Source organism: Phalangium opilio, unplaced genomic scaffold (genome assembly GCF_054372755.1).
Source record: "Phalangium opilio isolate 3A_F unplaced genomic scaffold, DU_Popi_V2 ptg000024l_1, whole genome shotgun sequence".
Classification (NCBI taxonomy): Eukaryota; Metazoa; Arthropoda; class Arachnida; order Opiliones; family Phalangiidae; genus Phalangium; species Phalangium opilio.
The window spans coordinates 8,220,573-8,234,313 of record NW_028324155.1 but is presented as its reverse complement, the minus strand read 5'-3'; the positions used below and the strand labels follow the sequence as shown (position 1 = coordinate 8,234,313).

Genomic DNA, 13,741 nt, shown 5'->3' with positions numbered 1-13,741 from the left:
CTAAAAACTCATCTGACCCACGCACCACCCGCTGCTGCTACCTTGGCTCCCCCATGAATGCATTTTAATTCCATCTTGAATACATGGTTTTCTGACTAGGAGAAATGATACCATTTACAATAGGAGACCTGGATGGATACCTGAGGGGCAAAGTGCAGTACATAATAGCCTCACCTACTGGTGTAAATAGTATCAATCCTTCTAGTATTAAAACTATAGAGAGATTTCAGATGGGATAGTAGTACGTCACACCCTCCCAAGTCTTACCGCTTTTCTGGTAGCCATATTGGGGGTCTCAGCTTCATTCCTGCTTTAAACCCACTCAGCTCCTCCTCCAACTGAAAGCTCATTATGTATTATCTAATCTCTTAAACGGAACGGAGGCAATATTCCTGGTGGAATTGAACTCTTTCTTTATCTTCTAAGGACGATGCGGGATGTAGGTAGGTAGGGCTTTGGGTGGATGGGTATGAGTTGACCCTTTGACCCCCGGGCCTTGTCTCGTCGCTGTCTCGATCGGTAGTCTACTACTCATTAAGATCTAGCCTCTATATATATTTCTAACATGGGAGAATTATTCCGCCGTGCCCCTGTAGCCGCTTTTCGTGTTTATGAGTTCTAATGACGGGTTTTCGGCCCCGCACCCTACCTAGCTAGCTACCTTTTCTAAGCCTAACTCTTTCTTTTAACTAAAAAAGAAGAGTCTTGAATGGCCAAACGACCATACACCCCGTACCCCCTTGAGCGCATGCGTAAACCCAAAAATTGTCGGCTTCTTTTTGGAAGTTGTTACGACGAGCCTATAGCTGGGTTTAGATTAAGGGTTAGGGTTAGTAGTAGTAAGTCACTGTACATAATATACGCCACCATTTTTACGTAACATTCCAGCGCTCCAAATTTCCCCTATAGAACCGCGCCAAAGCTCATTGCCGGTATAACTGCATGAGCACTACGAAAAATAGGCTTAAGGTTGGTAAGTTAGGTTGTCGTACGTGTACTAACCGCGTGTCACACTTAACATCGTTGACTTATATAATCGTTTCTTTTCGTGATTAAAACTCGTTTATTCTTCTCGAAGAAATATGAAATAGAAAAGAAAGTTGGGGAAAGTTAAAAAACGTTTAGTTTAAAGATATAGCATTAAAACAAACTGTATAATACGAGTAATAGCTATTATACTCGCGGCTGGGAATACAAAAATGTAATTGCACGTCGTCGAAATAACAGTTAATTTCTTGGAACACACAACAGAGCCAAGACGCATTCAACCAGAAGTGAGATGAGACTAGAAGTACTGAGCTAACCAAATTCTTCACTCGGCGAAAGTGAATATTCTTGATAACACACCAACGGTTGGCCCTCTAGTGCCGGTTTCAGAATTTCCCCTCCAAAACGTGAGACGCTTGCGGTGGTAGACGTCCGAACTAGATCCAAGCACCCGGGTCCGTGTTCCGCGGCTTTAGGTTGAGGGGAAGGGGGTAAGAAATCTTTTTGGAACTCGACCAATTTTTATCTCTCTAGCGTAGGCGCGATTGAAGCGGCGTAAAATCCTCAAATTTGTTCACTAATGCCAGGATCTATTACCAATGCTAGAGCCCTTCACTTCTAGACTCATCTCACTTCTGATACAACGTCTCTCCGCGGGCCAAATTATCGTGGATTCTAAATAGAATGCGTTGAAATCTGTACATTTTAACTAAAAGATTCGCACTGTAAGAATGCGTTCATTTTCTTATAAGAAAACAGGTTTTTTTACAACGGGAGAAAGTATATATGATTGCAATTAAGGGAGGTTTATTTTTTTCTTTTTTATTTCTTCTGAAAATGCTTCGTTGTTCCGCCCTGTAATGACCGTTATGAAGGAAACGCTTTTGCCCAATTGGGTTTACTTTACTTTTTGGCCTCCGGGCCAGGAATATACAACAATTTTTAAGTCCCTATATATACGACAATTACCCATCGCGGCCCGGCCGCCGTAACATGCAGCATCCTTAACGAAATTATAATATAAAAAGTTAACCGCGTTTAGCACCTTTTCTTTTGGCGATGACTTATAATTCATGTAAGCACGATATGAATCTTTAATAGCCAAATTATAGACTGTAGTGTTGTGTGTCTGTAGGTATATTCTTCTCTTTTGGGGGGTATGAGATATGTATGCAGTTGGCTTTAGGGAAACCGGTATATACTCATCGCTACAATTTTTTGAGTGACGCTCCTAATTTCGCGTTATATATTACGCATCATGCACGGTTATCGACACTTTCAATTAAACTATAATACCGTGATAAAGTAATCAAGAATGTTATTAAGTAGTTAATATGTATATGTATTAAGTAAAAGGTATAGGTGTACGCTTAAGGAGCTAGAGAAGTTAACTTTAAACGTGTTTCAAGGTCGATTGTAATTTGTTGTTAGAGCATCTTGGGTTTAGAACTGAATGATTAAATCCAAAAACTGATTTATGTAAGAACGTTGAACGTAGCAAATTCACTACCCATCCTCGCATCAGGCTGGGAAATAGCACACTTCCTCTGGTCCAAAACCAGTTTATTAATTGCTTGGACTAGTTTTTTAATTGAAAAAGTGGGGGTTACTGGTCCTCGGGACCAGTTTATTAATTGCAAATTTATTGGAGAGCAAAGGCTGAGACCAGTCCGGAGACCAGTAAATGATTTCAAACACTAGGGGGTCACTGGTCCAATGGACTAGTTTAAAAAATATCCTTATTTCCCAGCCTGCCTCGCATACTTTATTGAGAAACTTCGTCTGCTTATATTTTGACTCCACCCACAAATTCTTCTAGAGATCGAATTTGTGGGTGGAGTCAAAATATAAGCAGACGAAGTTTCTCAATAAAGTATGCGAAGATGGTACTAGAGGCTAAAGCTACGATCCGACGTTCTTAGTACATAAATCCGTTTTTGTTAAATCTGAATCGAACTGAATTAATACTGCAACCTTTTTAGTCCGTTGTACAAAGAGCGCGGCGGTTGAATTGATTGCACATGTCGGATATGACTGGGAACACTTGTTTGCACAATATTTATTTATACAGGAACCCTGTTTTTGTATTGGGTTCAAAGGTTAAAACTATCCGATGCGCATGCGGACACTGTGAAGAAGATCAGACTGCAATGCTATTTAAAACCACAATACTTTGGTTGAAGTCTAGAGTAATTACATAGATGGAACTAACATAGATGGCTTAGGAAAAAATAAAAAGATGAAACAAAACCAGTTTGGCATCCATCGCTTTTTCGTCTTTGGATAAAAAAGAAAGAAAAAAAAAACTCGTAAAGACTCCAGTTTAACGTGGACACGACTCTTATCCTTTATAAAGACAATGGGATTGGTTGTTTTAAGCGTTTCAAGTTAGATTGTCCCGCCGTACACGTTTATTCACGGAAGGTGAGACTAGATAATAGCGAATCCGGGTATGGTGTATTCCATTTCGATCCAGTCATCATCTCTCCCGCCTTTGACAAGCCTAGAACTCTTCCAAAAGCTACCAGAGAGTAAAAACGTAAAAATGGTCTAACTGACTATTTGGTCGTGTCAATAGAGAAGGGATGCCGTGTCTAATCGAGGGACAATGAGTTATCCCCCCCCCCCCCCAAGGAAGAATCGAGATGGTTGGCGTATATCTTCTGTACGTGTTATCCAACACCGAGAAGAAGAATAATAATATAAAAATTCCTCTGGAAGGGTTTTTTGATATGGTTAAAAAAACACAACACGACACACAGAATCACGCGTCGGTCGTACATGCCATCTCCGCGGGAATTGAACCATTGCTGGCTGGATGCGGGGCAATTCGAACCACCCGATGAGAAGACAGAGATTACTTTTCGTGCCATATTATTTTTTATTTTTCCCCCAAAAGATGTCTTATACGCGCGATGGTTAATCCTTTGTTTTCACTTCACGCTTTTACGCCAAATATTATATTATTCACTCGATTCGGTCAAATTCTCAGACGCCGGACCAACAAAACACACACACAACTTAACAAAATTAAATTAAAAATATTTTATTTCCCCACCTTTAAAAAGTCGTAATTCAAACTCCTAAAATTTTAATGAAGTGTCCAACTTTGGAAACCAAGCACGGGGTATTCCATAAAGGTCCGGATGACAGTGGGGGATTTAAAGTTGGAAGGGACACCGCGTTTAGAAGTTACGATTGAAGTATTTTATGGATAACCCCTTATATCAGAAGTAGGATAAGACTAGAAGTAAAGAGCTCCTGGCACTAGTGAACAAATTTGAGGATTTTATGCCGCTTCCATCGCGCCTACACTAGAGAGAAAAAAATTGGTCGAGTTCCAAAAACATTTCCTACCCCCTTCCCCTCAACCTAAAGCCGCGGAACACGCACGCGGGTGCTTGAATCTAGTTCGGCCGTAAACCACCGCGAGCGTCTCACGTTTTGGAGGGAAAACTCAGAAACCGCTACCAGAGGGCCAACCGTTAGTGTGTTATCAAGAATATTCACTTTCGTCAAGTGAAGAATTTGGTTAGCTCAGTACTTCTAGTCCCTTATCTTACTTCTGCTTATATTCAAGTAAGAAATTCAAAGGCAAATCTCTTTTAGGTAAGGGGTCACGCGTAAAACACTGCAATACGTTTTCAACTCAACTTTAATTGCCTTCCCCTTTTGGAACCGAACCGCTCTTTCTAACGTTGTATATTGCGTCTATATTTCTTGTCAAATTAAGGTATAATAAAAATACCGTATTTCTTTAAAACAAGGGAGGTGGTTCGGTTATGAAAATGGCGGGAGATATCAAAGCCCGCCAAAGTTGAAGAAGGCAAGCTTTTGTCTTGTTTTTTTCCCCTCATACACATTATATAGATATTGTTTATCTATGTGGGTGGACTCTGAACGAGTCCTCACCTTAAGAGAGGTATGTCAAAAAAATCAACGTTAATTCCTGAAAAGTGAAATTTGTATCCGTTTCAAGTTGGGTATATATATACAATGGCGGTAATAGCTGAAATCTATTGGGGAAAAGGGGGGGTGAAACGTGATATGATATGATGGGAGGCTAATTCATGCCATGTTGTAAATGTTTCTAAAAGACGTCAAATAATCTCTGCTCTTCTCTCTCTGGCTCTTTGGAGATGATGATGATGGGAAAAGGTGTAATTACCATTGGCACGTGTCCTCCGCGACTTCCCCAAAAGGGAGAGAGAGAAAATTTTCTCCTTGCTCCGGATGTTATAGTGTAGAGAGAAGAAGAGAGACAGACCAAACTTTTCTCTTGGTCATGGTTAACATTAATAGTCATCCTAGCTGCCCTGAAAGCTGCATGCCCGGCAATTCATGTTGATGGAAGTGCTCGGCTTGATTCCAACGCTCAATTTATACCCCTTACCATTACCAACAACAACATTTGCAAATTCATAAAACATGCCAATGCAGAGTGGTATGCAAATGAGCTGGTTATACAGGGAAAGCTAGAACTCTAGACATTTTTGAGTTGTTGATTAAGTTTAGCAAATGGGACCAATTCTCTGTCTTGAAGTTAACAAATTAAAATGGCCTTCCTTAATTGAACTTCAATAATATTCAGAGCAGTCTGTAAGTTAAATTTCATTCATGATGATTTATCTAAAAATTGATTAGAAATTTTTATTGCACGAAATTTTTTTTGGTGTCGGTAACTTCAGTTTGTCGTTGCAGCGAGGCGCTAATGCAACCCCATAAATTCATAGGGGGGTAATGAGTGGGGAAGAGGATGATGGGGGAGGGGGTGCGATATATATATCCGTCAGGAAAATCTCGAAAATGATATTTTGAGTGGCAACCTATAGCAGCAACCTAGAGAGAGAGAGAGACGCGGATAAGCTCACTCGCTCCTTCAAGCGGGCTTTGCCTCTTTACTGCAATTTATTGATTACCCCTTTTTGCAGATGTCGACGCCAATTTTAGACAATTTTTTTTCTTCTTCTTCTGCTCCTAAACCTTGTCTGCAAAACGATATTGTAAAACAAATTGATTCCTAGTTAATGGCTTTTGACGCGAGTCTCCTCAATTTCGACTAAAGCTAACGCCAATGCAATTATAAAGATATATTTTAATTCTAACTTAACACCCCTCCCCCCTCGGAATGGCACAAACCCCCCCCCCGACTAGTGAACTTTAATTATTATTTATATTTCAAATAGTTATTAAAAAGTATACTTGAAGTCGACTATATATATAACAACAGAAGTGAGATGAGACTAGAAGTACTGTGCTAACCAAATTCTTCACTCGGCGAAAGTGAATATTCTTGACAACACACGAACGGTTGGCCCTCTGGTAGCGGTTTCTGAATTTCCCCTCCAAAACGTGAGACGCTCGTGGCGGTAGACGGCCGAACTAGATTCCAGCACCACGTCCGTGTTTCGCGGCTTTAGGTTGAGGGGAAGGGGGTAGGAAATGTTTTTGGAACTCGACCAATTTTTTTCTCTCTAGCGTAGGCGCGATTGAAGCGGCGTAAAATCCTCAAATTTGTTCACTAATGCCAGGATCTACTATCAATGCTAGAGCCCTTCACTTCTAGTCTCATCTCACTTCTGATAACAATAAAGGAAATAAACTTTGAAATTGAAATGGAATCAATACGGTATTTGCGTGCCATCAGCTGAAAAACACTCACTTGAAGAATCATTGGGAAAAATTTATTTAGGAATGGCATCTTTTTAAAATGTGCCCCCCTCAAAGTATCATTTGAAAAATAATGAATTCTATTCTATATACTTCATTAAAGCTGATGACCCGGAAATATCGCCAACGCCAGCTAGGGGTGAGGGGGTTTTGCCCCCAAACACCCCACCCACCCTGAAATAAAGTCTCTTCCCCCAAAAGTTCAGTTTTAAAATGCCTCTCACCCCCAAAACATTTTCTCTTTCGTACCGAGCTCCACTGATCTTTTGCGAATACAGTTTAAGCTACGTTTTAGGGGGAATGGTTACTATCAGGGGCTGTAGCCCCTCGGTAGTGGACCGAGGAGAGTGTGTTAAGAGACACTGTCGATATATTTTCCTTTTTTGGGATGCAGGGGGATCAAGAGAGAGAGAGAGAGCGAGAGGTTATAGGGATGAGTTTTAAAAAGAGCGTGCTACAAAGAATACTTGGAATTTTTCCGATCACTTTTACACTTCGAGTGACACCCCAAGACATACCCTAACCCCCGGAACCCTCGCCCTTTCGCATCGCTTCCTCAATTTTACATTGTATTAAAAGCAAAGTTTAAAGGGAGGGTAAAATCATGGGAAATTAAGTGTTTTTATGGATTATTTTACTAATTGTAAAATGGTTATTAAATATGTCTAAATAGACCTTTTTCGTCTGGTTGACGCAACATCCGGATGGTATATGGACACAAAGATAGGTCTACCAGTCTGCACCAAATTCGGTCGGTGTTGTTTGAATCCATAGCTTAATTTAAGTCTTTGTTTTATCAATGGTCTTAAATACACTATACCCTGACTTTTGGAAAATGGTCTATTGTAGGTCTTTTTGAAAATGAGCTCGAAAATAGGTTCTGAAATAGGTGTACTGGCGTCAATACGCCGACGTCACTCTAGTTTTCCTGGAACACGTAAAATATATAGGAATGAGTAAGATTTAACGAGGGGAATTTTGAGTAGCGGATGTTCCCAAAAAAAGGTTCTTTGACAGCTAATTTCGTGTTTACGGTAGTCGAGCATTGATTAGCGCCGCCTGCAGTATACTTTTTAAGGACAAACGGAAGCTGTCATCGAGACGGGAGCCAACGCAGATATATCATAAACCGAAACGTAGTACCGTCTAATGAGGAATCGCACGCTTGGACAATTCAATTTTCGTGCTCGCGCGCGCCTACATTGTCTAATAGTCCTATTTAGTTAGGTCTATTTTGTTAACGCGTCACGGAAGATGTGTTCTTTTACACACACAAAAAAATATGCTAAGCCTAATTTATCATCTCTCCGACGACACGCATGGCCTGATCTCGACATAAATATAATCCCGGTGGCCGAGCGAGCTTTAAAATTACATAATTCGATCCCCGAACAATTCATTGTTGTTTGTATTATTATTATTAATACGTTCGACAGGAATATATACAGCTATTTGGAATCGCTGTAAATGTTTTTAGGTTATTTTTAATAACCTCTTGATGTATGCCAGTTAATTTGCTTCTGGGTGCGAGTTGAATATAAAGAAGGATCAGAGATTTCTCGAGTCTGTCAGGGATTGATGGAGACAGACAGCAAAGAGAGAGAGAAAAAGAGAGAGATGGAGAGGGGGGATGGGGAGAAGACGGTCGTGATTGGCTGTTACCTGGAGGGTCAGGCCTTCATCCGTCAGGAACTTGTCAACCCAACCGGAACGCCCCCAATGGCAACTCGCTTTTCTTTTTCCTTATGTCATAAATACCCCCATGCATTCTACCCCCAACCAAACACGAAGGTCTTTATATAGACGCGCTGATAATTTCATGATTATGTTCATTAACAAACCCACGCACGCTAATGCTTGTAACCCTATAGCTCTGACAAGATAGCCATGTATCAATGTTACTTGGTCGTAGCTAGTACAAACATATCCATACAGATATGGCACCGGACAGACCACACTTTATGAATCTCGAAGAGACAATTGCCATCCAAGGTCGGCATAAAGGGAGTATAAACCGGGTAACAGATCGACTTCCTTAGTTCCCACACAGCAGGATGACAAGTCTACGGACGAAGAGACAGGAAAGTCATTGTCATCTACGGTAGCGATCCCCTCGGTATAAAGGGAATATAAACCGGTTAACAGATATAAACAGTTCGCTCCCCCCCGTTTATTATGAGACGGATTTTGAAAAAGGGCGTACATAGTGATACCTTTTTAAAAATAGCGCCATAGATAGATAGCTAGCCGCATCGGTATTTAGGCGTGCGTGCACATAGTCAAGAAGGTGCAGGATGAAGCTATAGGAAGGGTTGGGTTCGTGACACTACCAATCTACGGACATATTTCATCGAGACGTTTGCCCCTTTAAAATTGGGCCTCTTTTTAAACGCGGCTCTAGAGAGAGAGAGGGTAATGGGGGAGAGTGTGTAGACCTTGATAGCATATCATAGCGTCAGCTCCGGTTCGGTTTTTGCGGCCAGTCTATTCAAGGGGGATGGCTAGCGCTACCTACCCTATCATTAGCGGCCAGGAACGTTTGGCGTTTAACCGAAAACAAGGATTTTCTCTCTCTCTCCACACTATTCTCGCTTTGAGAGAGAAAGAGAGAGAGAGAGAGAATACAATGTTCACGACTATTCTCAAGCCAAGCACCGAAGTAGATTTCTTATCTGATGAGATGGATGGATCTTGCCGAACCCCCATTTCCAACATCGCATCGCGTAAAGGGTCTTTCTCCTCTCTTCTCTTCTCTCTGCTTTGTTGGGAGTGTCACCCCGCACGCTGCGTGGTCTATAAGGTACACTATCGGTGGTGCGTGGTGTCAGTCTAATGGAATCATGGGAAAAACACGGCTGGGGTCATCTCGGAGGTCACTCACTCATTGTACATCACCGGTATACTCTATCATTAGGCGTGACCAGTATACGGACGCCGGAATGACGGTTGACCTTACAGGTTTGCTTTTTAAATTATAGTGTACGGTGACACTATGGGACATCTATCTAGATTCTTTTCGTCTATCTACTTGTACTCGTACGACGCTCTTGACCCCCGAGGTGACCCCTTTCCTTTTTAGAAAGGAGTCGCTTTTAACTCGATTTTCCCATCGATGTGTAGGCTAGCTTTAGGCCTTTTCCGAGTATGTGGTCCCGCTGTGGCTGTTTGAAAAAGATAATAGTTAAAAAAAAAACTACCCGAGAAATAGGAATTAGGGCGGGAAGGAGAAAACGCCAAATTTTCCATAGTATGAAAACCCCTGCCGTATTTTTGAGGTTGTAGTAGGGTCACTCCAGCATTGACATTATTCTCTTCAAAATGGCCGCCAACACTCGACTCCGCGAGTCGATTCGTTTGTAGCTCCGTTAATTTTAAATGTAATCTCGTTTAAACCGTTGTTAATTAAGTCAACTAAATTGTGGAACAATGTCAGCCCAATTTCGAACGTGAATAACTGAGAAAAGTACGTGGTATTTTAGTTACTTGTAAATTTATGAACGTTCAGTAAAAAAGGCTTAGCGACCCGCGACATCTCATTCAACATAGCCCATATTCCATCAAGGACACCTACCAGGCTACCAGCTCCAATACAGGATAAATTTTACTTTAATTTTGTGGTGAGTTTGTATTTGATTGTTGGATTGAAGGAATATGAGAACTGGGATGTAATTAAGCGTACGCGGAACACAATAGGAATGAATGACCTTATTCCCTTTTCAATTCCCTTCAAATACGAAAAATAAGTTATTTCAATGAAGATACGCCTACCCCCCCCCTCCTTTTTGCCCCAACTGGATTTTGTATATCACGTAAGAAGAGACTCGGATGATTTTAATTGCTTGAATCCCCGCTGTTATTTTTCATATAAGATGAAGAAGCAGCGCAGGGTACCCTTTTAATAAGTTTCACCACCGGGAGGACAATGGGCCACGACCAGAAAACCTAAAGAAGGAATGAAAAAAAACCAACTGGGAAAAAGCTTTCTTGAAAGAAACACTTCATCATGAGCATTTTTTTCGCTCTGGATGGCGATCGGCTTTAACGTTTAACTCCAGGACAATTTAAGTTGGTAACGTTGACGCGTCTCTCTCGGGAGATTATGGCCATTCCCCGGTAGTGTCACGTTGTCTTGGTTTGCCACCCGTCGTTGGTTGGTTGGTGAGGAGGCGAGGCGAGGTTCGAGCTGAAGCACCTCCGTTCCTTCGGTTGACATGCGAGTCCATTAAAAAGCTATCTTGGGCACGCACCCACCCCCACCTTTTTTCAATCTTCCCCAATCTGGCCGACAAAAAATGACGCTCCTAAAAGACGGTGGACATCCATAATGGAATTACTTACCATCGACCTAAAGTAAATCAAACGCTACTCGGACCGATTTTTCATCACTCCCTCGCTAATAATAGACTTCTTTTAGTCTTAACGTTGGCGGTTTATCTACTTCTGTTGGGTATAGCGAGTTGGGCCTCTGGCGCACCAACAAGCCTACTCAATACATAGTTTACACGCAAGGAGGATTCATACCATTTGCACAAGGAGACCAGGCAACTTAGAGCGTAAAATAGCAGACGATTTTGCGGTTTAAGTCGCCTGGTCTCCTTGGTAGGAATCCTCTAGGCCTGTAAACTATGTATAGTTTTAGAAGTTGTTTGGTTGAGTTCTTCTCAAGGTTGGGTCCGCAGACCCTAATCTATTAGCCCTATTTAATTTGAACGCCGAGTAGCTTAGCTATAGTTTAGCTATCTATACTTCAGATTACGAGCTTCTTCGCTTCTAGAGAAAGTTCCGGGTGAAGGGTGCCGGTTGATTTTTGTCTTAAGGTAATGATTAGAGAGTAAAGATGGCGGGGGAGCGAGCGAGAGAGAGAGAGGCGGCGTTGTCTGTCTGTCGCGTGAATTTGATGACAAAGTACCGGTCTCTATCATTATACCAATATAACCTTCAGTTTCTTCCAAGGGTTAGTTCTTTTTCTAAGTCACGTTCTCGTCTGGCAAGGTTTTTATTTTATTTTTTATTTTTTTATTTCGACTAAACCGACTTTTAAGATTTCAAATTAGGCCTAACCATGCTATATAGTTTAAAAAAATATAGGTTAGCCCATAGTTGAATTAGTCTTAGCTTAAAATATATATAGACAATGCGTATCCAATGAGCTCGAAAATGTAAATGAGGCTGAGTTCGCGGCCACAGATTGGAGCGTCGCAAATCTTTCATCTTTGGCCGCCGCGCAACGTATGCACCACCTAAAAAACGACCATCACCACCCACGTATCCGATATATAGGAGGGGAAGGCGAGTAATAAACTTGGGATAATATAATGCCAGGGGGCGGACATCCCTTTGTTTCGATTTTAAAACTTGAGCAGCGTCATGCCCGCGCGTCCCAGGTGCGCGGAGCTATAGATACGGATGGGGTCAAAGAATGACCTCCACCGCCGTGTCACGGCCTCAGACGCAACGCAACGCAACCCAGGGAGCGACGTGCGTTAACTAATTTATGAATTTAATGAGGTTCGCGGCTGGGATTTTTATAATTCCCGGAGACAGCAGCGGCCCAACCCTAAAATAAATGGTCACCCCTTTCACCCCTCTTTTTAATCTTAATTAGAATTAAATAATACAGTAGCGCCTTACTTTAATTACAACAATAATATCTACACTGCAATAAACTTCTTGAATTCCCATAGGAAAATGGCATTCCCTTATATGTCATATTAACTTTTAAGTGAAGTTGAAGATTCATGGGAGTATTGTTTTTACTTGAAGTCGTGTAAAAAGAGAGAGTGGGGAAGAGGGGTCGTGATATATCCATTTCAAGGCTAATTATATTATTATTTCCTTTAAGTTTATTCTAAAGTAGCGCCAATCCCATAATTCCTTGGTGCGGTGGTGCTGGTATATAGTGGAGGAATGTCAATGTCGTGACGCTACCCCCCACCTATCCCCCACAATCTCGAACCCTATCTTATCCCCATTGTTTTTTCTAATGAAATATCTTTGTTCTCTCCTTAAATATTACGTAATCAGGTCATTATTATTTTTTTCTTTTAATATAGTATGGTTTTATATTCGGACAGTCAATGGGTGTGGGTGTCTTGTCTGTCCATTTAGGAAAACCCCCAGTGGCAGTTATGCTATTGCTATACTATTGTTACTGTATCTCCCCAATTTTTTTTTAACCAGGGGTTATTATTTGGGTGTGGACAAATTGATTTGAATTTTGAAAATTTTCGGGTTCCTGGGTGTGGGTGTTTTTAACTGTCTCTCCTTCTCTCTCTCTCTTAAGTCTTATTTGGCCATTTAATTAAGCTCTATTGTATTTTAAACCTGTTTAAAATGTCAAATTAATAATCGGCCGCTCAACCATTTTAAAAATAAAATACAGGGTGTACCAAAGAGGTAGGCTGGGTTGGACCGAAGTACGCTGGGTTCTATGGGCCGATTTTGAGTCAAAAATTTAACTTCTATAATATTTGCCGGTCACAAGGGTCACCATTTACAAGTTACGAACATTAGAGTAGTGTTTATGTTCATCTTGATCCATGTTATCAGAAGTGATATGAGACTAGAAGTGAAGGGCTCTAGCATTGGTAATAGATACTGGCATTAGTGAACAAATTTGAGGATTTTACGCCGCTTCAATCGCGCCTACGCTAGAGAGAAAAAAATTGGTCGAGTTCCAAAATCATTTCCTACCCCCTTCCCCTCAACCTAAAGCGGCGAAACACGGACGCGGGTGCTGGAATCTAGTTCGGCCGTCTACCACCGTGAGCGTCTCACGTTTTGGAGGGGAAATTCTGAAACCGCCACTAGAGGGCCAACCGTTGTAGCGGGCAATCGCGTATTGAGCAGCGCGAGGGGGTTATTTGCCTTAGAACTACAAAATAATTGAGTCCAACCGCACGTTGAGGATATAAAAAAAAACATAAGTTTATTTACATGAATTTAGTCAAAGAAAAACCTTTTAACCTCTCTCAACCATCTCTTGGTTAGAACTGTCTTTTCCTCTCCCTCAACCCCGGCTTAACGCCTCTCGCGGACAAAAGGGGTTTTGGGATGATAGGCGAAAAAACTTTCCATCACGTGG

General features: G+C 41.4%; 1 protein-coding gene across 4 annotated transcripts in view; it reads left to right on the top strand.

The window, feature by feature from the left end:
- The window catches only part of LOC149692638 (uncharacterized), a 108,053-nt gene that overhangs the window by 73,364 nt on the left and 20,948 nt on the right, over positions 1-13,741 (top strand). Inside the window, exon 1 of one of the 4 annotated variants that reach the window (XM_089868461.1) lies at positions 9,960-10,274. The exons of the other annotated variants lie outside the window; for them this stretch is intronic. The gene's annotated coding sequence lies outside the window, so the exon portion shown is untranslated. Of the gene's footprint in view, positions 1-9,959; positions 10,275-13,741 lie in introns of those variants that run through there. 4 annotated transcript variants of the gene reach the window in all.